General features: G+C 43.9%; 1 pseudogene; it reads right to left on the bottom strand.

The window, feature by feature from the left end:
- Positions 1-23,696, bottom strand: part of LOC131423074 (peroxynitrite isomerase THAP4-like) — a 113,930-nt pseudogene extending 90,234 nt beyond the window's left edge.
- Positions 23,697-23,954: the final 258 nt, after the last annotated feature.

Raw genomic sequence — 23,954 nt, forward strand, 5'->3', positions numbered from 1 at the left:
CCTTCCCTGCACAGATGGGCCAGGGCCCACCCAGCTTTCCATCTCTTTTACCTCATGGAGTTGGCACAGTCACTCTGTGTAGCAGATCCTCTTAATGTCCACCTCCACGGTCTGCAGGTGGACAGCAAAGTCTTGGGTGTTCAGAAAGTTGCCCAGGTCTTATGGTTGGTAAAGGGTGGAGCCTGGATTTGGGCCCAGATCATAGGAGTCTGGATCAGGTCTGGGGCAACGATAGCAGAGGGAAGGCCTGCCCCACACCACCCTGAAAGCCCAGCTGCTCACCGCATCCATCATGGTCAACTGCTCCACCACCAGCTTAGGAAGGAAGGCCGTGAGATTAAGCTTCTCACGCTCCTTAAGAGCCACAGGTGGAGATGGACTTCTCACTAGAAATGATGGTCCAGGTGACTCCAGCTAAGCAGCTCCCACTCCTGCTGGAGCCCATGTTGGCCCTTGCTCCACCTCCAACACTGCTGGTGGAGGGGACACTGGCTCCAGTGCTAGAGGGGGTGGTGTCAACAGAGCTGGAGCCAGCTCTACCTCCACCACTGCCCACTACTCTTCTTCTGCCGCTGGCTGGAGCTCTGCAGCTGACGCTGGAGTGGGATAAAAAGAAAGATTCACCCACATAGCTGACTTTCCATGTGTCCTTCTAAACACAGGAAAGACCCCACTCCCTTCTAGGAATACCCAGCCTGCAGTCCCCCTTACCATCTGGCTCTGCCTCAGTGGCCTCCAGAAGCTCACACCGGACAAGGGTAAGAGGGTCACGGCAGCTCATCTCCTAACCAGGCAAGGTGACATTCATGTACATCCCCTTTAGCTTAAAAAAGGGACAGCCCGAGTCTGGTCTCTCCCTAGTTCTAGTCCAACCCCGTCATCTCAAGCTCCTGAGTGTGGAGACCCTCTGCTCCTGCTCTCATCTCAGAGCAGCACTGGAAAGTGTGGATGGCCTCATGTACCTGCCCCTTGTCTAGTGAGTTGGTGGATTTGAAACCATTGGGCAGCTACTCGACAACCTCTTGAGTGGAGTTCTGCAAAGACTGCCTGGGAACTGGGCCAGAAGGAATCAGGGGCTGCCTGCACACTGCCACTGGGGCCAATCGCCAAGAGAATATCTGTTCCTCAGTTCAGGCACAGAGGGGCATCCCTGCAAAGAACTCTGGTCAGGGAGGGAAGGAGATGAATCCTCTAGTGCTCGGTAACAATATGAGTAGAGGAGCTCACATTCTCATGCTTCCAGGCATGGCCTGAGGTATGAACATGACCTAGGTGTTAGGTTTCCGACACCTAACAACCAGCTCCTGCTCAGGAATGACCCGCCCCTTATGTCCTGCCTTCTTCCCTCCTCACAGACACATGCACACACACACACACACACACACAAAGAGGGGCAAGGGGTGTGGGGCTGATCAGGTGGGATCACAGCTGTGCCCTGGCCTGCACTAGCCTCTCCTGGGCTGCCCCGTGTTACCTTTCACTGCCTCCTGCCAGATGCCCAGAGGCGTCAAGAATTAAGGCTGAGCCAACATCGCCAACTACCAAAAAGATTCTCTTTCTGGGATTTTTTGAGCCCAGATCCTCCAAAAGTTGGGAAACAACAACAAAACATCTTTGCCTGTTGACTGTCTCCAATCAAGTGAGCTGGATGGGGGGCTGTGGGTGCCTGGTTACCAGAGTTCTAAGATCTGTTGAGGTCTATGACCCCACGTCATCTCTTGAACTGTACACAATGAGCCCACATAGCCCTACCCACAGCTCCCTGGAAACCTAACTAGGGACCTAGCTTTGAGGAGACAGAGATGAATGCAGACCTCCTTTTCCTTACTATTTCTTCACCCTGGGATAGTCCCTGTGCCTCTCAGGTCCTCCAAAGTCTCTAACCCTGTACCATGGGAATCAGGCTAGAATCTACTTCCTAGGGACATCACCCGGTGTATATGAGATAATATGTATTACCCCTGTGGGCTGGTGTCACATGTACCTAAGGCACAAACTTAGAGATGGAAGAATAACAAGGAGGGGTGGGATGTAGTACAGAACACCACTCAAAACAGGCCTGGGCTCCAAGAATGTGATATTGGGACAGTCACTTCCAACTTGGCCTCATTTTCAGGTCAACACCATGAGGGGGTTGCAACTAATGGAAATTCAGATATTGCCATCCTGTGGCATAAAACCATTCAATTGTTTCCTGTTTTATGGAGAATGAGACCGAAGTGCCTCATCTTGGCCTATGAGGTGGGCAGCCTCCACAGTGGTACCCAGTAAGCCCCACCCATGTTATACACATCCCCGTGGAACCACAAAGTGGTTAGTAACTGGCTTCTGAACAGAATAAGAGCCAAAGTGATGGGATGTCTTTTCTAAACTTCAACTAAAAAGGTCTCTCACTTTCTCTTACTCCCTCTCTCATGTGCCATCTCTCTCTCACTCTGTCAAATCCCTGGAAGTGAGGAATCAAATACCAGTGTATTGGGGCTGCCCAATGTGGAGGCACATTGAGGAGAGAAGCAAGAGAGTGCCTAGGCCAACAGACAGAAAGGAACTCAGGCTCTCAATCCAAAATGAATCCTGAAGGCTGAGAGTGAACTTGTGGGCCAGTCCTCCCCTAGTCGAGCCTCAGTTGAAGCCACAGCCCCAGTCTGTTAAACTCACTGAGACAGAGGCACCCAGCTAAAACATGCCTGATTGCTGATCCACAAAAATTGTGAGATTGTCAACATTTGTTGTTTTGAAATGCAAGGTTAGGGGCAATGAAGTCAGAGAGGGAAAGGTAACGAACACATCCTACCAGGCCCTGGCCCTACCTTCCACCCTAGCTCCTGTTCTCTTCTCCCAGCCTCCCTCCAGTTGCATTGGCCACCTTTCTAACCTCCTGTGGCCAAACTCACTTCTGCCTGTGAGACTCAGGACCAGTGGTGCCATCTCCCTGACACACTGCTCCCAGACTTGTGCAAGGCTGACTCCCTCTTGTCGTTCTGGTCCCAGAAAATGTCACCCTAGAGAGTTCTTTCAGACCCTCCTACCCAGTGACGCTCAGCCCTCCCTCACAGCCCCCTGATGTGTTTCTCTACAGCACTTGCTCTTTTCTTTCTCATGTCTTTGCTTTTGTCCATTTCCCCTCTGGACTGTGATCTCCTGGCAGGCAGGAACCACTTGGTCATTTTCATCCTGCACTTCAGCCCACCAGGGCACCTGGCACAAGGTGAGTGCTCAGGGCACAGCTGCTGAATGAGTACATGGGTAGATCTTGCACCCCGCCCCCTGCTTTTGACCAACTTTCATTGTGGAGATGAACACTAGTAATAGGAGGTACAAGTTGTTTCTGAGGCAGGGGGACAGCCAGAAAGACCTCTGGTTGAATCTTCGCTGCACCAGGAGCTCAAGAAAAGTTCAGTGGACACCAAGTAAATTCCAGGATTACAGCAGAATGACTTGATATATATATATTATGTAATGGTTACCAAAATAAGTTTAGTTAACATCAATCACCAAACAGAAAAAAAAGATTGTTTCCTGATGATGAGACGTTTTAGGATCTACTCTCTTAGCAAGTTTCAAATATACCACACAGCAATGTTAACTTAGTGCTGTATATCAAGTATATCTCAATACAACTGAAAAAAAATAAAAGCAAAAACTCACTGGCCACCACTGACACAAGAGGCTGCCCGCCCCCTCATGGCCAGAACTAGCACTGCTGCCCAGGCAGGAACTCCAAACAGAAAGGAATCTTTCTTTAGGTGTCCTCAAGGCAGAGGCTCTCCAGGGTCCCAAGGGTAAAGCAGCAGGACCTGTCAGCTTCGAGGGAGTGGGAGGAATCTCGGGAGCCTACCGTGCCCCTCTCTTGCTGTTCCCCACCAGGTGTCCTCTTCACTCCTAAGGCATCCTAACTGCAGCCATGACAATGATTGCCCCTACTTCCAGATGAGGACCGCAAGGGTCCAACAAGGATTAGTCTTCTCCCTGGACTCTGGACTTGGTGTCCAGTGCTCTGCCATCTTCTTCCTTATCCTCAGTTCTCATCCACCCAAGCCCCCTAGCCTCCTCAGTTCTAAAGGATCTCCAGGGGCTGGAAATCATTTTCTCAGGGTTTCAGAGCACAGTAGGTCATCAACAGAGAACCTAGTCCAACAGACATGTTGTGAGTGCATGGAACACTTGGAGTCACTCGCTGGATGCACTCCACTTTATACAGGAGGACCCTCACTGAGATCTTCTCTCCTGTTCCCAATGCCTACACAAAGGGAGGATGGGCTCATCACAGTTCTGGGTGCCCACAGAGGTGGACTGCAGGACCCCAGTCCTGTGATCCCCAGGCTGGGCCAGGGATGGATCTGGAACAGGTAGACACCTAGGAACCTTAGGGATTCCTCTTCCCATCTCTGGGCCCCTGTGCACGAATCTAGGAGAACGGATGCTACTGCCCCGTGGGAGAGCTGCCTCCAACCTCTCTCCCTCCTGCCTCTTGTCACTTCCCCGGTGTCAGCTCTTTCTTGACTGCACCTCAGTGTTCTCCATATGAGAAGTCAAGTGTGAGGGAGTGTGCCTGTGCAGGTGTGATGATGAGGAGAGGAAAATGACCCCATATGGAGAGGGGTGGGCAGCAATCCTCTAGGATCTTAACGCCACTCATTGCCAAAGGAAACCTGAGGGAAGCGGTGGAGCCTTAGCCAAGTAAGCTGGAGCTCTCTCTAGTCTTCAGGACTCTGACGACCTCCTGTGGTCTGGGACAGTACCTGCCTCTTTCTAGGCCAGTTTCCCAACTGTACAGTGAGGGGTAAGATGTGCAACAGCACAAGCTTGTGCTCGGCCAGGACAAGTCATCAGGCCCCATAGATACATTAAGTATGTTTTAAGTGTATTGAAGACATTAATATTGCTGTGCAATCATCACCACGATCCATCTTCAGAACACTTCTCATCTTACAAAACTGAAACTCTATACCCATTCATGAATAATCCCCCATTCCCCCTCCTCCCACCCACTGGCAAACACCATTCTACTTTCTGTCTCTCTGAATCTGGTGATTTCAGGAAGCTCTAGAAGGGAAATCACACAAGGTTGTATTTTTGTGACTAGCTTATTTCATTTAGAGTAATATCTTGAAGGTTCATCCATGGTGTGCCGTATATTAGACTTTCCTTCCTTTTTCAAGGATGAATAATATGCCATTGTATGTATATAGCACATTTTGCTCATCCATACATCCCTGGACAGATACCATAGCAAGGCCCACAACCAAGCCCAAAATAAAATGGGGCCCCAGCCAGATTTTTCTCAACAGTACCCTGGAGACTACTTTTTTAAGCCATATCCCATATGATATTTACTAAGGATCTAATCTTGGGCCGAGAGTTGCTTTTCAGAAACTCCATTTCTCTTCCTTAAGCAAGTTTCAACTACTTTGAACCAATGTGACAACAAGACGGCTTGCAAGACTCAAACTGCAACTGCATAAGTGACTGGAGGATGAACTGGGGGACCAAGAACTCCCCTGCCAATCATGTTAAGACACCGTCTTTTGAACGTGGGATGTGTGACAGAACATGAAAATCTGTGCTTGCACAAAATGCCTAGGACTGTTCCCAAACTTACTGTACCCGCTCCTTTGCCCTTTTCAAGCCCTTTTCAACAGCCCATTGGGGAGAAAGATTTAACCTTCGTCTCTTTGCTGGCCAAGCTCGTAATGAAGCTTTTTCCCCTTCTACAAGAGCGGGTATCCTGTTTGGCTAATGGGTGCATTGGGCTGTGAGCCCTTCCTTGATTACAATACTTGGGTGGCTTCTATGTTTTAGCTATTATGAATAATGATGCCATGAACATGGGTGTTGAAATATGTCTTTGAGAACATGCTTTCAACTCCTTGGTGGGGTATACACCCAGAAAAGGAATTGCTGGGTCCTATATAATTATATTTTTAATTTTTTTTAAGAATTGTTATACTGATTTATACAGCAACAATATATTCCCACCACAGTACACAAGGGTTCCAACTTCTCCACATCTTGGCCAACAGTTGTTCTATTCTTTTTCTTCTTTTTTTTTTTTTTTTTGATAGATGCCATCCTAATGAATGTGAAGTGGTCTCTCACTGTGTTTCTGATTTGCATGTCCCTAATGATTACTGATGATGAGCATCTTTTCATATGCTTATTGGTTATTTGCAGATCTTCTTTAAGCAAATGTCTACTTATATACATTGTTCAATTTTGATTTGAGTTGTTTGTTTTTTGTTGTTGAATTTAGGAGTTCTCTATCTATTCTGGATATTGAGCCTTTGTCAAATACATGGTTTGCAAATATGGTCGCCCATCCTATGGGTTGTGCTTTTACTCTGTTGATAATGACTTTTGAGGCACAAAACTTTTTAATATCCATGAAGTCCAGCATATGTATTTTCCTATTTTATTGGCTGCTCTTGGGTGTCAGAACCATGAAATCATTACCAAATCCTATCTTGTCAAGTTTTGCCTTATGTTTCCTTCTAAGGGTATTATAGTATTAGCTCTTACACTTAGGTATTTGATTCACTGGGAATCAAGTTATGTATACAGTGTTAGGTAAATGTCCAAGTTGATTCCTTTGCATGTAGATATCCACTATTTCCAGCACAACTTGTTGAAAAGACTTTTCCCCATTTAATAATCTTGGCACCCTTGTCAAACATCATTTGATCACATGGGTGAGGGTTAATTTCTGGGCTCTCAATTCTTTTTCCATTGCTCAATATGTCTGTCTTTATGCCATGACAATGCTGTTTTGATACTGTAGATTTATAGTAAGTTTTCAATCAGGAAGAATCAGTCCTCCAACTTAGTATCTCCTTTCAAGATTATTTTTGGTATCTGGGCTTATTTGAGATTCCATAAGAATCTTAGGATGGTTTTTTTTCTATTTCAGCACAAAACGCCCTTGGGATTTTGATAAGGACTGCACTGCATTTGTTGATCTCTTAGGATAATGTTGACACCGTCACAATAAGGAGTCTTCCAATCCACGGTGATCGGATGTCTTTCATTTCTAATAGTGCCGGATGGCTGTTCAGGTTGAGGGGGCGGCACTCCTCGAGGTAGTCGTGCAGAAACCCACAGTTCCTCCTCACTGAGACTTCACCATTTCCTTAGAACCCATCGACAGTCAACAGAGGGCAAAATGCATGTAAAATGCACGCAGGAAGTTTTCAAAGATTGGATGTGCATGGAGCACACATTTCTTCCACTCCTCTCCATTAGCAAGAACCATGGACTGAAGCAGCAGTCCCTAACACATGGAGACTGCAGACTCACTCAGCAGACCCCAACAAATGGGGACTGTGGACTAACTAAGGGCCAGGGACTCGGGTTCCTGGCAGAACCATCTGGCAGCTCAAGCTGAACCACTAAGCTTTTGCCTGGCACTGCTGACTAACCAAGTGCTAAGACTGATGCTCTCTTAGAGCATCCTGTCAGTCTAGACTGACCCACTGACCCTGGACTGGAAAGCCACTTAGATCAGGAGCTCAAGGCAAACAGAGTGGATCTCAGATCCAAGAAGAATTTACCCACAGCCCTCAGAAACAGCGAAAAAGATGGAGAACTCAAAGGTTTTGCGGGTACCAATGACTGTTTCTCATCCTCGAAGCCATCAGGCGTCTCCTTTGGATCCCACTGCTGCCACCAAACTGGTACAAAACAAAATAAAATTCAGTAAATTTTAAACATCTTATTGGCTTTATTCAACAGTTCATGAATCAGGCAGCATCCAGTCTAGCAGAGAGAAAGGATCTCCAAGGAGTTCTACAAAATGAAGGATTTTATAGGCAGAAGGGAGCAAGAACAAGGAAGTTACACTAGATAAAAAAGCGGGTTGGTTACTGCAAGGTTACTTTCCTTTAGAGGATGACAGGGCTCTATCAGGAAGATGACCTACCTGCTGCGCATGAGGTGATTCCTGATTGACTGGTTTAAGATTCTATTCCTGGGAGGGCCAAAAGTCTAATTAAGTCTCGACTTGTTTATGTGAGGCATAGCCTAAGAGGCTCCATTTGGGCCTGGTGTCTTGTTTTAAACACATGACTTCTGCTGGTCCCTGCTTTCCCCAGTTACACCCCAGCTGTCCCTTCACTGACCATTGTTGGTCACACACCCACTGCACCTGCCTCCAGTCCTTTCCCTTCAACATCGTAATCTCACACACAGCTCCTCCCGACACTATCATGACGTCTCCCACCACACGTCGCCTATACATTCCACACTGCCATCAAGATGCTTCACAAACACCACCACCATTTATGTCCAATGGGCTGAGAGGCCGGCCCGTGCACTGGGAATCAGGAGTCGCAGGGTCTGTCACTTGGCCTCCAATCACCTATTGTACCCCAGCTGAAGGGCTTACCCTGCGGAGACACTCAGTTGTACCCAACTCAATCGCACAACAACATCTTTGCCCCAGGCTTCCTTCAAAATGCTCCACCCACTTTCTGCCCCAACTGCTCCTTGAGGAGTCATTTTGGGGTAGCCTTCGAGGCCACCATGGTGATTTTGTGCTCAGGCCCAAACAGCTCTTGGCCCACAAACACTTTAACCATACCCCCTGAAATCATATAGCATAGGTAACTAGTGAATGGGTGCAAATTACTGGTTTTACTGCCAAAGGCTGTAATGAATATTTCACACCAGGAACATCCACTTTTGGGTTTTACTGTAGGCTGATATCACAAGGCTCTCACCCAGTGAGGTTCTCTCTTCCCCAGCCCTCTGAGCAGATTTCTCCAAGCTATATTCTGCAATACATCATTGTCTCTATCTCAGCCTGCTTCCCTCAGGTTGCAGGTCCCCTGAGATTCCTGCTCTGACAGGCTACCACCAACCCATAGAGACACTGTCAGTCCTATAGGACTGGGTGTTCAGTTCTACTAGGACTGACTGACTGGACTGGACACAGGTGCGGTGGCCCTACCCACGCAAAATCAGGTAACTGAGGCAACCAAGAAGTATCGAAAACCTTAACCCAACATCGACAACAACTCCATAAGACCCTATCCTAGCCCTTGTGGAACAGTCTCATGAGTCTCTTGCCTAAATGGTTTTAGAGAATGGCCTGGCCCTAGACTGTCTATACCAACCAACGAAGGAGGGGTTTTTGCCTTTCTTAGAACCACTTGCTGAATGTACATCAACACACAAGTTCAAACCTACCTCCACCAGATGGCCCAAGAGGTTAAAATATTGCGTAATGTTACTTAAATCTTTTAAAAGATACCCAAGGCCCCCGAGATCACTGACCTATTTTCGTGGTTGGTCTTTCCAAGTTGGGGACAATGGAAACAGACTGGATTTTAGACTGTTGCTTGTACAATTATAGGATCTGTTACTATAGCCATCATCGGATATTTACTCTCTTGGCTACAATGTGCCCTATCCCTAATAACTCTATTAATTACCCTTATTAACTATCCCAACCAACTTTAAATTAACTAAATTAAAATTAATCAATACCCTGATTAATTTAAAAAATTCAAAATTTTTATGGAGAAGCTACTTAACACAGAATACACTGTTGTAAGCATTTGAAGTATACAGTTCAGTGCCATTTAGTACAATGATTATGTCGTGTGGTTATCACCACTAACTAATTCCAGAACATTTTCAACACCCCCGAACAAACCCATACAATGAGTATTTTCTCCTAACCCAAGCCCATGAAAACAACTCATTTGTTTTCTCCCCCTATTGATTTACCTATTCTGGACAGTTCATTCAAATGGCATCATGCTATCTGTGGCTTTTGTGGACGACTTCAGTGAGCACACATGTTTCAAGGTTCATCCATGGCCGAGCATGTAGCAGTAGCTTATCCCTTTGTATGGCTCCATAATGTCCTATATTATGAATAGGGCACATTTGGTTTATGCAGTCATAACTGGATAGAAATTTGGGTTTGTTCCACTTTTGGACCACTGTGAATAATGTTGCTTTGAATATCATGGAAAAGTTTTTCTTTGAACATATGTTTCCAATGGTCTTTTGGACATACCAACCTTGTGACTCTCCTGGTCCATGGTAATTCTAGGTTTAAGATTATTAAAAATGGCAAACTGTTTTCTGCAGTGGATGCATCAAATTACTTTCCCACCAGTAATGTATGTGGGTTTCCCATTCTCCATATCTTTACTAACACTTGATACTTTCCATTATGTGGAGTATAGCCTTCATTTTGAGTGTGAAATAGTATCACACTATGCTTTGAATTTGCATTTTCCTAATGATTTATGATACTGAGCATCTATCTAGTGCTTATTGGCCATCTGTGTTTCACCTGGAGACATGTCCATTGCAGCTAGTTACCCATTTTCATTGGGTAACCAATGAAAATGGTTTCATTTCAAATTTCTTTGAATGAAGTTTCATTTCAAACTTCTTTGTTTTTTATAATTGAGTTCTAAGAGATCTACCCCAGGTAGATTCCATGGCTCCAGGCTCCCCGGGGGCTACTAGGAACTCAGGCCCATGACTCACCACACCACCTGCCAGTTCCAGCAGCCATAGACAGCTCTCATGGAACCAGGCTTCCGACAGGCTTCTACAGAACCAAGCCCCCAGCCCACCCAGGTGCTTGCTGACTCAGGCGGCCCCAGGCAGCTCCCATGGCACCAGGCACCGGCAGGTTCCCATGAACCCAGTCTTCCATCTTGACCCAGCGCCTGCTAGCTCCTGCAATCTCAGGTAGCTCCTGTGGCCCCAGGCTTCCAGGAATCCAGACTTCTGGCCTACCACAGCACAAACTGTCTCATGGCACAGGCTTCTGGCAGGCTCCCGTGAGCCAAGACTCTCAGATCATCCCAGCTCTGGCCAACTCTCATGGCCCTGGATGACTCCTGTGGTCACAGGCTCTCAATGAGGACCTGCCAAACCAGGGTCCAGTGGGGCTACTCATGAACTCAGGGTCCCAGATTTGCCCAGGGCCAGACACAATACCATGGACCCAAGCTTTCCACTCATCCCAGTACCAGGCTGCTCAAGGACTCCAGCAGCAAGCCTGCCCCTGGACACCACCAGATGGCCTACCCAGGACCCCTAGATGGGCTGAATGTGAAAGCTTTGGTTTACTAAAGCCAGTCTGTAATAAGTGGAAGAAATGCCTACTTCCCCAAATTTGCAGACACCAATGGAAGGTCACAAGGATCATGAATAATCAAAGATCCACGACACCACCAAAGAAAAAGAATAAAACTCCAATGACCGACCAAGAAATGGAGATATAGGAACTATGTGACAAAGACTTCAGAACAATGCTCTTTGAGAAATTCATAAAACTCTAAGGAAACACAGATAGACTACTAAATGAAATAAGGAAATAGTGCATGAACAAGTGAGAAGTTCAACATAGAAACAGAAATCATTAAGGAAAAACAAACAGAAATCCTAGAGTTGAAGAACACAATGACTGAACTGAAGAATTCAATAGAGACCTTCTAAATCAGATTCAACCATGTACAAGAAATAATTAGTGCACTAGAAGATGTGTCATCTGAAATCATCGAGTCAAAGGAGCAAAAAGAAAAAAAGGAACAGATAGGATTGGGGAAAGGCAGTGTGAATTATGGGATACCATGAAAAGAAATAGATAAGCATTATTAAAGTACCAGAGGAGAAGACAGGGAGAAAGAAAAAGAAAGTTGACTTAAAAAAGTAGCAGCTGACACTTTCCCAAATCTGGGGAGAGATGTAGACATCCAAGGTCCTGAAGCTGATCAGTCACCCTAAAATTTCAAAGTAAAACATTCTTCTCCAAGACATTGTAACAAAACTATCTAAACTCAAAAAAAGGATCAAACAACATGATCAAGTTCAACATGATGCAAATCAATGAATGTGATACACTGCATTGATAGAATGAAAGATAAAAATCCTAAAATAATCTCTCAATGCAGAAAAAGCAGTTTGACAAATTCAATGCCCCTTCCTGATAAAAACTCTCAAGAAAGGGTTACAGAAGGAACATACCTGAACATAATAAAAGGTTTACATGACAAACCCACAGCTAACATCATATTGAACAGTGAAAGGTTGAAAGCTTTCTTGCTAAGACAAAGAACAAGACAAGGGAGCCCAGTCTCAACACCACTCTTCAACATACTGCTGCAAGTCTTAACCAGAGACATTTGGCCAGAGAGAGAAATATAAAGCATCTAAATTGGAAATGAAGAAACAAAGTGGTCTCTGTTTGCAGATATGATTTTATGTAGAGAAATACTTAAAGACTCCTCCCCAAACTGTTAGGACTAATAAACAAATTCACTCAAGCTGCAGGAGACAAAATCAACATATAGAAATCTCTTGCCTTTCTCTACACTAACAATGAACTATTTAAAAATGATATAAAGGGCCGGCCCCGTGGCTTAGCGGTTAAGTGTGCGAGCTCCGCTGCTGGCGGCAGGGGTTCGGATCCCGGGCACGCACTGACGCACCGCTTCTCCGGCCATGCTGAGGCCGAGTCCCACATACAGCAACTAGAAGGACGTGGAGCTATGACATACAACTATCTACTGGGGCTTTGGGGCAAAAAATAAATAAATAAAAATTATAAAAAAAAATGATATAAAGAAAAAAATCCTATTTACAATGCCATCAAAAACAGTAAAATACTCATGAATAAATTTAACCAAGAAGGTGAAAGATCTAGAAACTAACAACTATAAGACACAGATGAAAGAAATCAAAGACACAAAGAAATGAAAAGATATCTTATGCTCATGGATCAGAAGAATTAGTATTGTTAAAATGTTCATGCTACTCAATGCCATCTCAAGATTCAATGCAATTCCTATTAAAATTCCCATGGCATTTTTCAGAGAAATAGAACAAATAATCCTAATATTCATGTGGATCCACAAAAGACCTCCAATAACCAAAGGAACCCCGAGAAAGAAAAAGCTGAAGGCATCACAATTTCTGATTTCAAACTTTATTACAAATCTATAGTAATAAAAACAGTATGATACAGGTATAAAATGAGACACCTAGACCAATAGAACAGAATCAAGGACCCAGAAATAAAACCACACACATACAGTTTGCTAACAGTTGACAAGTCAGCTAAGAAGACTCCATGGGGAATGGATAGTTTCTACAACAAATGCTGTTGGGAAAACTGAATAACCACATGCAGAAAACTGAAATTGGACCCCTATTTTACACCACTCTAAAAATGATCCCAAATTGAATTAAAGACAAATGTAAGACACCAAATATAAAACAACTAGAAGAAAATATAGAGAAAAAAGCCCCATGAAACTGGTCTTGACAACGAGTTTTTTGGATATAATATCAAAAGTGCAAGCAACAAATGCAAAACTTAACAAGTGGGATGACATCAATCTAAAAAGCTTCTGCATAGCAAATGAAACAATCGGCAAACTAAAGGGGTTAATATCCACAGTATATAAGAAACTCTTACAACTCAACAGCAAAGAAACCAACAAAACAATATGAAAATGGTCAAAGGACCTGAATAGATACTTTTCCAAAGAAGACATAAAAATGGTCAACAGGTACATGAAAAGATGCTCGTAATCACTCATCATCAGGGAAATGAAATCAAAACTACAATGAGATATCACCTCACACCTGCTAGAATGGTTATTCTCAAAGAGACAACAGAAAACAAGTATTGGCGAAGCTGTATAGAAGAGAGAACCCTGTGCACTGATGGTATGAATGTAAATTGCTACAGTCACTATGGAAAAAATATGGAATTTTTCCAAAAAAATAAAAATAGAAATATATATAAATGAGCAATTCCACTTCTGCTTGTATATCCAAAGGAAATGAAGTCACTATTCTGAAGAGATATCTGCATCCCCATGTTCATTTCAACATTATTCGCAGAGAACATGGACACAATCCAGGTGTCCATCAATGGATAAATAGATAAAGAAAATGTGAGATCTATGTATACATGTAATATATAATGGGATATTATTCAGCCATGCAGGAGAATGAAATCCTGCATTTTGAGATACCATGGATGGACCTTGAGGCATTGCGCTAAGTGATATAAGTCAGATGGAGAAAGACAAATACTATATATTCTCACTCATACGTGAAATCGAAAAAAACCCAACTCAAAGGAATAGAGACAAGAATGGGTTTCCCAGGGTCCCGGGGTTAGGGTAAATGGGGAGATGTGAGTCAAAGTGCACAAATTTCTACCTGTAAAATGAACAAGTTTTGGGGATCTAATGTACAGCATGGTGACCATAATTAACAATACTATATTCTTATAGACTTGAAAGTTGTTAAGAGAGTAGATCTTGAAAGTGATCACTAGAAAAACCAAGTTAATTATGTGAGGGAATGGAGGTGTTAACTCACGGTATTGTGGTAATCCTTTCACAAATCACCATCTTGAACACCTAAAACTTACATATGTTATATGTCACTAATATTTAAAGAAATTTAAAAAAAAAATCTCTCAACAAAGTAAAACCCAGGACCAGATGACTGCACTGGTGAATTCTACCAAACATTTAAAGAAGTATTAAAAACAAGACTTCTTACACTCTGTCAAATATTGAAAAAGAGGGAACACTTCCAAGCTCACTTTACGAGGCCAGCATTACCCTGATACCAACACTAGACAAGGACACTAAAAGAAAATAAAATTACAGACCATTATCCCTGATGAACATAGATGCAAAAATCCTCAACAAAATACTAGCAAATTAAAAATGAATTCGATAGCATATTAAAAGAATTATACACTACCACCAAGTGAAATTTATTCCTGGTATACAAGGGGAGTTCAATATACAAAAATCGATCAATGTAATAAGCCACATCCAGAAAATGAAGGGGAAAAAAATGACCAACTCAATTGATGCAGAAAAACCATTTGACAAAATTCAACGCCCTTTCATGATAAAACACTCACCAAACTAGGAATAGAAGGAAAGTGCCTCAACATAACATAAACCATATATGAAAAACACACAGCAAACATATTACTGAATGATGGAAGACTGAAAGCTTTTCCTCTAAGATCAGGAACAAGGCAAGGATGCCCACTTTCACCACTTCTATTCAACACAGTATTGAAAGTTCAAGCCAGAACCATGAGGCAATAAAAATAAATAAATAAATAAAAGGCATCTAAATTGGAAAGAAATAAGTAAAATGGTCTCTGTTTGAAGATGATATCATGTCGTATGTAGAAAATCCAAAAGACTCCACAAAAAAGCCATTTGATCTAACAAATGAATTCAGAAAAGTAGCAGGATACAAAGTCAACACACAAAAATCGGCAGCATTTCCATACACGAACCATGAGCTCTCTGGAAAGGAAATTACAAAAACAATTCATTTATAATAGTATCAGAAAGAATAACATGCTTAGGAATTAACTTAACCAAGGAGGTGAAAGACTTACACCATAAAAACTACAAAACATTTCAGAAAGAAATTAAAGAAGACATTCATAAATGGACACACATCCCATGTTCATGGATTGGAAGGCTTACTATTGTTAAAGTGTCAGTATTACCCAAAGCAGTCTACAGATTCAATGTATTCCCTATCCAAATCCTAATGATATTTTTTGCAGAAATAGAAAAACCCGTCCTAAAATTCACATGGAATCTCAAGGGACTCAGAATAGCCAACAACAATCTTGCAAAAGAAGAACAAAACTGGAGGACTCACACTTCCTGATTTCAAAACTTACTACAAAGCTACAGTAATCAATAGTATGGTATTGTCATAAAGACAAACATAGAGACCAATAGCATAGAATAGCGAGCCCAGAAACAAACCCTCACATATATGGTCAAGTGATTTTTGACAAGTGTGCCAAGACCATGGAATGGAGAAAGGTTTCTTTTCAACAAATGGTGCTGGAAAACTGGATATCCCCTTGCAAAATCTTGAAGCTGGACCCCATCCAACACTAGATACAAAAATTAACTCAAAATGGATCAAGGACATAAATGTAAGACCTCAAACAAGAAAATTCTTAGAAGAAAACATGAGATTAAATCTTCATGACACCAGACTTGGCAATGATTTCTTGGATATGACACCAAAGGCACAGGTAACAAAAGAAAAACAATGGAAAAATTGGACTCCATGAAAATTTTATAAGTTGGTACATCAAAAGGCACCCACAGAGTGGGAGAAATTATTCGCAAATCATATTTCTGACAAGAGACTGGTATCCAGACTATACAGAGAAGTCCTAAATTAAACAACTAAAAAACAAGCCAATTAAAAAATGGGCATGGATTTGAAGACTCCTTTGCGAAAGAAGACTTAGAAATGGCATATAAGCACATGAAAAGATGCTCAACACCACTAATCATTAGGGAAATGCACATCAAAACCACAAAACCACCTCACACCCACTAAGTTGAGTGCTATCGAAAAGACAAAACAGCAAGTGTTGGCCAAGATGCGGTGAAATGGGAACCCTTGTACACTGTTGATAGGAACGTAAAATGGTGCAGCTGCTATGGAAAACAGTGTAGATGTTCCTCCAAAAAATTGAACATAGAATTATCATGTGATCCAGCAATTCCACTTCTGCATATACACCCAAAAGATTTGAAAGCAGAGCCTTGAAGAGATATTTGTACACCCATGTTCATAGCAGTATTATTTACAATAGCTAAAACGTGGAAGCAACCCAAGTGTTTATTGACACATGAGTGGATACACAAAATGTAGTATATCCATACAATGGAATATTATTCAGTCTTAAAAAGGAAGCAAATTCTCCAATACGCTATACATGGATTAACCTTGGAGACATTATGCTAACTGAAATAAGCCAGTCACAAAAAGACAAATACTGTATGAACTGAGAGTAGTCAAATCATAGAGAGAGTAAGCAGAATGGTGGCTGCCAAGGGCTGGGGAAGGGGAGAAGGGAGAGTTATTGTTTAATAGGTATAGAGTTTCAGATTTACAAGAGTTATGGGGATGAATAGTGGTGATGACTGTACAACTGTGGAAATGTATTTAATGCCATTGAAGTATACACTTAAAAATGGTTAAGATGAAACACTTTTTGTTATGTATATTTTGACTCAATATACAAAAAGGAAAAAAAAAGAAATGAGCTATCAAGTCACAAAAAGACATAGTGGACACTTAAATACATACTGCTAAGTGAAAGAAGCCAACCGGAAAAGGCTATATACACTGTTCCATAGTTTTCATATATTCCAATTACACGACATTCCAGAAAAGGCAAAACTATAGAAACAGTATAAAGATCAGTGTTGCCAGGAGTTGGGGGGCAAGGGACGAAGAGGTAAAGCACAGGGATTTTAGGGCAATCCAACTCTTCCATAGGATACTGTCGTGGTGGATACATGAGATTATGCATTTGTCAAAATCCAAGTACATGACAGCAAGACAATGAACCTTAACGTAAACTACGGACTTGGTTATGAACGCTGTATGAGCCTCAGCTCCTCACTTGTAAGGAATGGACTGCACTAACACAGGTGGTCACGCAAGATGTTAACCGTAGGGGAAACTGTGGGGGAGGAGGGAGAAATGCTCTGCACTCTCTGCTGAATTTCTCTGTCCATCTAAAACTTTCCTAAAAAACAATCTATTAATTAAAAAATAATCAATGGAAGGTAGGGAGTGCGTAGAAATATGGCCGAAACAGGAATATCAGTATATTAATAAATGTTGAAGCTGAGTAATAGAGACATGGGGGGCTATCACACTTTTCTATTTAATTTGTGTATGTTCAAGGTTTTCCACAATAAAACATTTTTAAAGCTCCAGATTAAATCTAGATTATATGTACAAGGAATCAAAGAATGTGAAGAAAACAGATATTTTTGAAGCAAGTACACTGAGGGAACATGCAATCACACTGGATAGAGAGTGAACGTCCTGGTTCTACCAGGAAGGTTCAGAGATCAGTGAGCAAGGCAGGTGACAGCACAGTCAGGGAAGTGACAGATAATGATCACAGAAAAATGTTTGCCCTCACTAATCACAGAAATGCCAACCATGGGCCCTGACAGAACTGCCCCAGGATTTACAATGTCATGACACCCAGAATTAGAGCGGGCTCAGGGACAGAGCACCACGTCCTGTGAGAATGCCAATCAGCATCGGCTTTCTGGAGGGCAAATCTCTCGAACCCTGGAACCTGCAGGCCACTCGCCCGGCTACTCCGTTGTGTGGAATCTGTCCAAAAACAAAGGGATTGGGTACAGATGATGGACTGAATAAACACATGTAGAGCCCCTTTGACATAGAATCCCTTAAAAATGACCCAAAGATTCCTTCATTGATCAACAAATTCATAATAGCCTTGGGAACAATCAAGAGAGCCGACATTTTGATGAAAACATCAAAGAGAGTCAACAGTTGGTGATCGGAGATCCCAGTGGGGAGCTCCATGTGAGCCATGAAGACCAAGCCACGGTGTCCTCTCTCCCTCTCCCTCATCCCCCTGCCGTTCACCTAACACCTTCTGCATCGCCCCTCCACTCCCAACCACTGCCCACCTCACGCTCCAGCAATACAGGAGCAGAGGCACAGGGCGCCCTTTCCACGAACACATCTGTCCTCTTGCTCTCTGCCCGTCGCCAGGCAGCGGAGCTCTCTTGACATTAGTACAGCCATGTTTGGCCGCTCCATTGACCTACAGCCACCAGCACAAAAAGAAATATAAAAGCTGCTTTCTGCATGGTGGGAACTGGCCCTTCTCCCATGGAGATAGTTGCAATGTGTAAAAAATTCAAGGCCCTTCGGGTGCCGCAGCCTGGGGCACACTGGCCATCTGAGCTAGGCTGGGAGGATAAGCAGGGTAAACAATGCACGTACACAACTACTGGGCTGGGACGATAGCCAGAGGGTGGGGCTCAGTGCATGTACGCCACTGATAACCATTTGTGCAGGGGAACATTGAATGCTTTCTCTGTAAACTCTGTAACTGCTTATATAAACTGCTGGAGACTGAGACCCGGTGAGAGTTCCACCTGTGGAAGGGACGCCTTGTCCAGGACGTGTGATTCCCGCCCAGCAGTGTCAATTGACAGGACTCTCCCAGCAGTGGGGCATGGATGTTGTGAGTAATTGATTTATTGTGAAGTAATTGATCTGATGTGTTCTCTTTTCAGTCAACCTGGTGTTTCTCTTTCTGGTTGACTTGTGTCATTTCACTTCAGTCGATCTGGTGTTTCCTTATCCGATAGATCTGATGTTTTTCCCTCTTATTATATGACCTATTCAAATGTGCTGCTATCTCAGCCGATGTGGATGTTTTCCCTTTCCAGTCGAGCTGGTGTTTTTTCCCTCTTATTATTTGACCTATTCAGATCTGTTTGCGGACTATCACCTTTACCATCCTCTCTATAATAAAATATACCTTCAGTCCATTTGTTTGGAGTGGAAAGTTTCTTTTACGTCTCCAATCGAATCCCCAAACCTCTCATAACAGGAGCCCAGCCCGGCACCTCCTCAGGGCCCAGCAGACTCCTCCTCCCCATCTGGTCCTACCTGCAGCACAGACACCTGCTAGCTAATCTCCGCCTTACAAACAAAACTCTCCCTTGGACCCATGCTCCCTTTTGGTTATTGTCCACTTTCCCAACTCCCCTTCATGGCTAAACCTCTTAAATAAAGTGCCTCATACCTACTGCCCTCCCATGGACCCCCTTCACTCAATCTAGACCCAGCTTCATTCCCACCCTCTCAAGGAGACTGAGGTCACCAGTGATCCCCTGTGGCCAAGTCCAGCCATCTTCTCTCCATTCTGATCAGAGCTGTATCCCACCCAGCTGAGCACCCCTCCTTTCTGCAATACCCTTTCCCCTCATGGTTCCTGCAACTTCATGCTCCACCATTTCAGGCCCCTTTCCTGGACCCTCTTCAGCTGCACCTCTGCAAACTGCCTGCTCCTAGGCTGGGCCCTGGTCCCTTCTACAGCTACAGTGTCTCCAGGAAACCTCATTCAATTCCACGGTTTTAAATATCTCTGACCTCATCCCAACTCTGCTGACACACTGATGCAACTTTAAGAGGTTAGGTGCTAGCTCCCCAGCATCAGCACCTAAGGACTATCTCAGACTCGATTCGTCTCAAAATTTCACTGTCATATGAGTTCCAAAATAGCATCAAATCTTTCCAAAGGAGGAAAAATTTTGATACAATAAACAGTTGTGAAGAAAGTAACCAATAAAAGGTATACTTACATCCAATCATGGTTGCTTGATGGGGAAAATAAGAACACAGAACTAAGATCAGATATTCTCAAGCTGGGGACCAGAAGGTGATGAGTTGGGAGTGTAGAACACAGGAACTGATCAACTCTAAGCATTTACAGAAAGAGAGGCAGAAATGGTTGTTCCTAAAAGCTGAAAGACACCCACTAAAAGAAGAGAAAAATCATGAGAAAACCTAACAAATTAAAAATTAAATTAAATGGTAGACTCACATTCCAATTTATCAATAATCACAATTGTAAATGGATCAAATTGCTCTATAAAAACATGAAGGCTCTCAAGTTGAGTTAAAATATTGTTAAAAAATAAAAGGATATAATATGGTTGAAAATAAGGAGATAAAGAAATAAGACTTTAAATGGGACAAACAGGGGTTTTCTGTGTTGATAACTGTCAGGGACACTTATGCACCTAACAATATGGTCTTGAAACATAAAGCAAAACTGGACAAACAAGAAGACACAGGCACCCCAAGGGAGGTGACTTCCCTTTCCACAGGGAAACCTACCTTACCTCTCTTAAAAAGCCACAGGTCAAGTGATACAGTAAGTTAGGAAACAGATCTGCTGACAAACACAAAAAAGCTAAATCTAGCCTCAGCCCCAGGGACAACGTAAGCATCTAGTGGAGAGCAAACATTCTCCTCAAACCACAATGAAACAGTCGCCACAATGAAATCTCTAAAGAGTCCAAAAAGCAGAAATCTATAAGTGACCATATTACTGGAACTTAAAGCAATAAAAGTAAAAAATAATCACAAAATATTGGCTCCCCTCCCCCAACCTATCCACTTGAAAATCTGTCCACACCCTTCTAAATCTCTCAGGTTAAAGAGGGAATCCAGACAGACAGGAGAGACTCTTTAGAAATGAACAGCAATGAGAGCAGCATGAGGCAAATCCATGGCGTGGGGACAAGGGGACAGAAGAAGGGACACAGCCTCCACTGCAGGTATCAGGGAATATCAACTCTACACGAAGAAGCTGAGCACTTCCCTCCAAAGCCAGAACAACACCACAATAAAACCAATGACAGCAGAATGAAGGGAGAATTCACCAGGCAGGAATAACAACATAGACCTGAACAATGGAGTCAAGGGCTGGCTGTCTGGAAAGACCTGTAACAGTGAGAAACCTTGGGCAGTCTGACCAAGAAGAACAGACAAAGGCACCAAGAGGAACAGACAAAGGCACCAAATTGTACCATCAGGTACGAGAAACTACAGAAACAGCTTTAACGTGATAGGAGAACATAGTGGATAACTCTGACCAGGACATCAGTGGTACTCAACTGGAGCTGTCCTTCCCCTAGGATGCATCTGGAAACACGCGGGATGGGTTTTGTTTCTTGTTTTGGGTTGTTCTACTGGTTGTTGCCCCTGGGGTCCCGGAGATCCTGAACATCCTGTCACATAGACCCGTTTCCCTCTTGAAGTGTTACTGACATCTGGGAAGACAAGCACTGATCCAGATTAAATGAACAATGTGGTAGGAAAATGTTTTCCATGGATGTATAACAGGCAAAAGTTGGTACCCTCAATATGTAAGGAATATCGAGAAACCAATGTTTACAACTACTAAACTGTAAGAGAGCAGGAAAATCAGAAACATAGCCAAGAAACACACCAAAAATATATCGAACCTATTAGCACAGGTGGAGAAATATATAGGTAAAGCACAGGAAACAGTGGAGGAGATTGCACACCAAATTTTACTTCCGACAAGGAATAAAAGTTGGGAGGTAGGTGAGAAATAGGAGTTTTTACCACTTCTTAGCTTATGTATTTCTCTAATGTTTTAATTTTTACAAAAGAGAATGTATTCTACTCAAAAAGATGTTTCAAATTTTAAAGAAATTATTAAAATGTTCAAAATGACTTCAGTTCAAGGATATTCATTAAAACATGTATGGAAAACACCTCGCCATGACTTTAAGAGTCTCCTATAACTTTTCCAATAGTTTACTACGTCGATTTTATTTCACATTTAGATTCAAATTCATTGGAATTTACATTTGTGTGAGGGATGCAACAGAAGCTGATTTTCTCCTGTTCAAGTGGAAAACCAACGATCCAGGTACCATTCATTGGGTAGGTCTGGCTTTCCCAGCTGACCTGCAATGCCTCCTTTCCCACCTGGTTAACTCTGACAACTACCGCTGCCTCTCGAGGGCCCTAGAGCAAACGGGGTGAGCTCTGCAACCTGGGCTCCCTGTCTGTGAGGGGCGGCTACCAGCAGAGCCTTCTCCCAAGACAGCAGCAGGCATGCTGCACACAGAAGTGCTCAGAGGCCTTCTGCTGTGGAGCAGGAAACTCCTCATGAGGAGCAGGCAGTGGGGGAGCCCCGAGCCCCAGGGCTGACCTCGGCTGGGGGCAGCAGGCTGCTAAGGCAGGGAGCCCCCTCCCTTCAGCTCGTCCAGCTCCTCCTGCAGAGTGCGCACCTGGCTGTCGGCAGCTGCCCCTCTTCAGCTTGCTGTCCTTCTCCACCTGCTCCCGCAGGCGGCACCTGTGCTCCTGTTCCCCGGGGAGCAGAAGCAGTAGGAGTGCAGCGAGTCGAGGAGTTCTTGGGCCCCAGTGCTGACAGGATGACCCCGCTGAGGGACCGGGGGCCGGTGTCGCTGTGTTCACCCTGCACATCTTCCACGGCTGGCTCCAGGGTGACATCTGTTGGAGGGTGTGGGGCTCTGGGAGGGTTTCTGAGGCATCATTGTGAATGATGAACTTGGGGGCTCTGGGCCAAGCTCTCATCAGGCCCAAGGCTGGTCCCACTGTAGGTGGGCTCCACATCTCTCTTCAGCCTCTTTCGGTCAACAGCCTCTCGAGGGACAGATGGCATCTCTTGAGTGTGTGCTGAGGAGAAACTGTAAGAAGGAAGCCAGCCAATAAATCTGCACGCCTCAGATCCTGAGGGATAAAGTCACCCACGGAAATGCCACTCTTATCCAGCAGGCCTTGGCTAGGAAGAGGGGGTCTCATCGGCAGCATCTACAGCAGACCTGTTTGCATCTCCCTGGCTGCCTCACACTGTGGAGGCCACACTGTCTCCTGGAGTTCCTTCCAGAGACTCTGTGCCCGCTCCTGACTGGTGGCTTCCTGGGTGGCACTGAGTGCAGGTTCACCCTGCAGAGGGGCTCGCATCAACTTGTGGGACCTTGGCTGGGCCCTCAGGTTTTCCCTCGAGGATGAGGATGAACCTGAAGCTCCTTTCCCGTCTGCTTTACTCGCATGTTCCTCTTGTCCCCGGTGGCTACCTTGGTGTCATTTCTCCTGGGGCAGCCACGGCCTTCAGCCCCTCCTTCTCAATCAGGTGGAAGATGGAGGGCAAGGCCATGGGCTTGAGCACATAGTACTGACTCTCCAGCCTGTCCCAGAGTTTTTTTTGGTGAAATGGTCACTACAGACGAAAGAGTACTTAGTAGGGTCCAGTCATCCCTGTTAACAGCTTTTAGCAACTGGACAAGACGTTTTTGAGTCCTTTATGTGGAGCCTGCAAGGATACATGAAAAAGTAATTAAAAAGAATTAAATGTCTCCCCCTAAAATAATCAATTATAAAAGCAAAACAAGTGTTTTTGGGAACACCCACACTTAGGAGTTTTGCCCATTTAAACTTTTAGTAGAGATTTAAGGAACACCTTCTGCTTGCAACTTATTACTGGAATAGAAAGATGAAAGACCCACTGTCTACCTTAAGGAGCTGACCATCTGTAGGGCAGAGAA

Source organism: Diceros bicornis, chromosome 27, assembly GCF_020826845.1.
Source record: "Diceros bicornis minor isolate mBicDic1 chromosome 27, mDicBic1.mat.cur, whole genome shotgun sequence".
Lineage (NCBI taxonomy): Eukaryota > Metazoa > Chordata > Mammalia > Perissodactyla > Rhinocerotidae > Diceros > Diceros bicornis.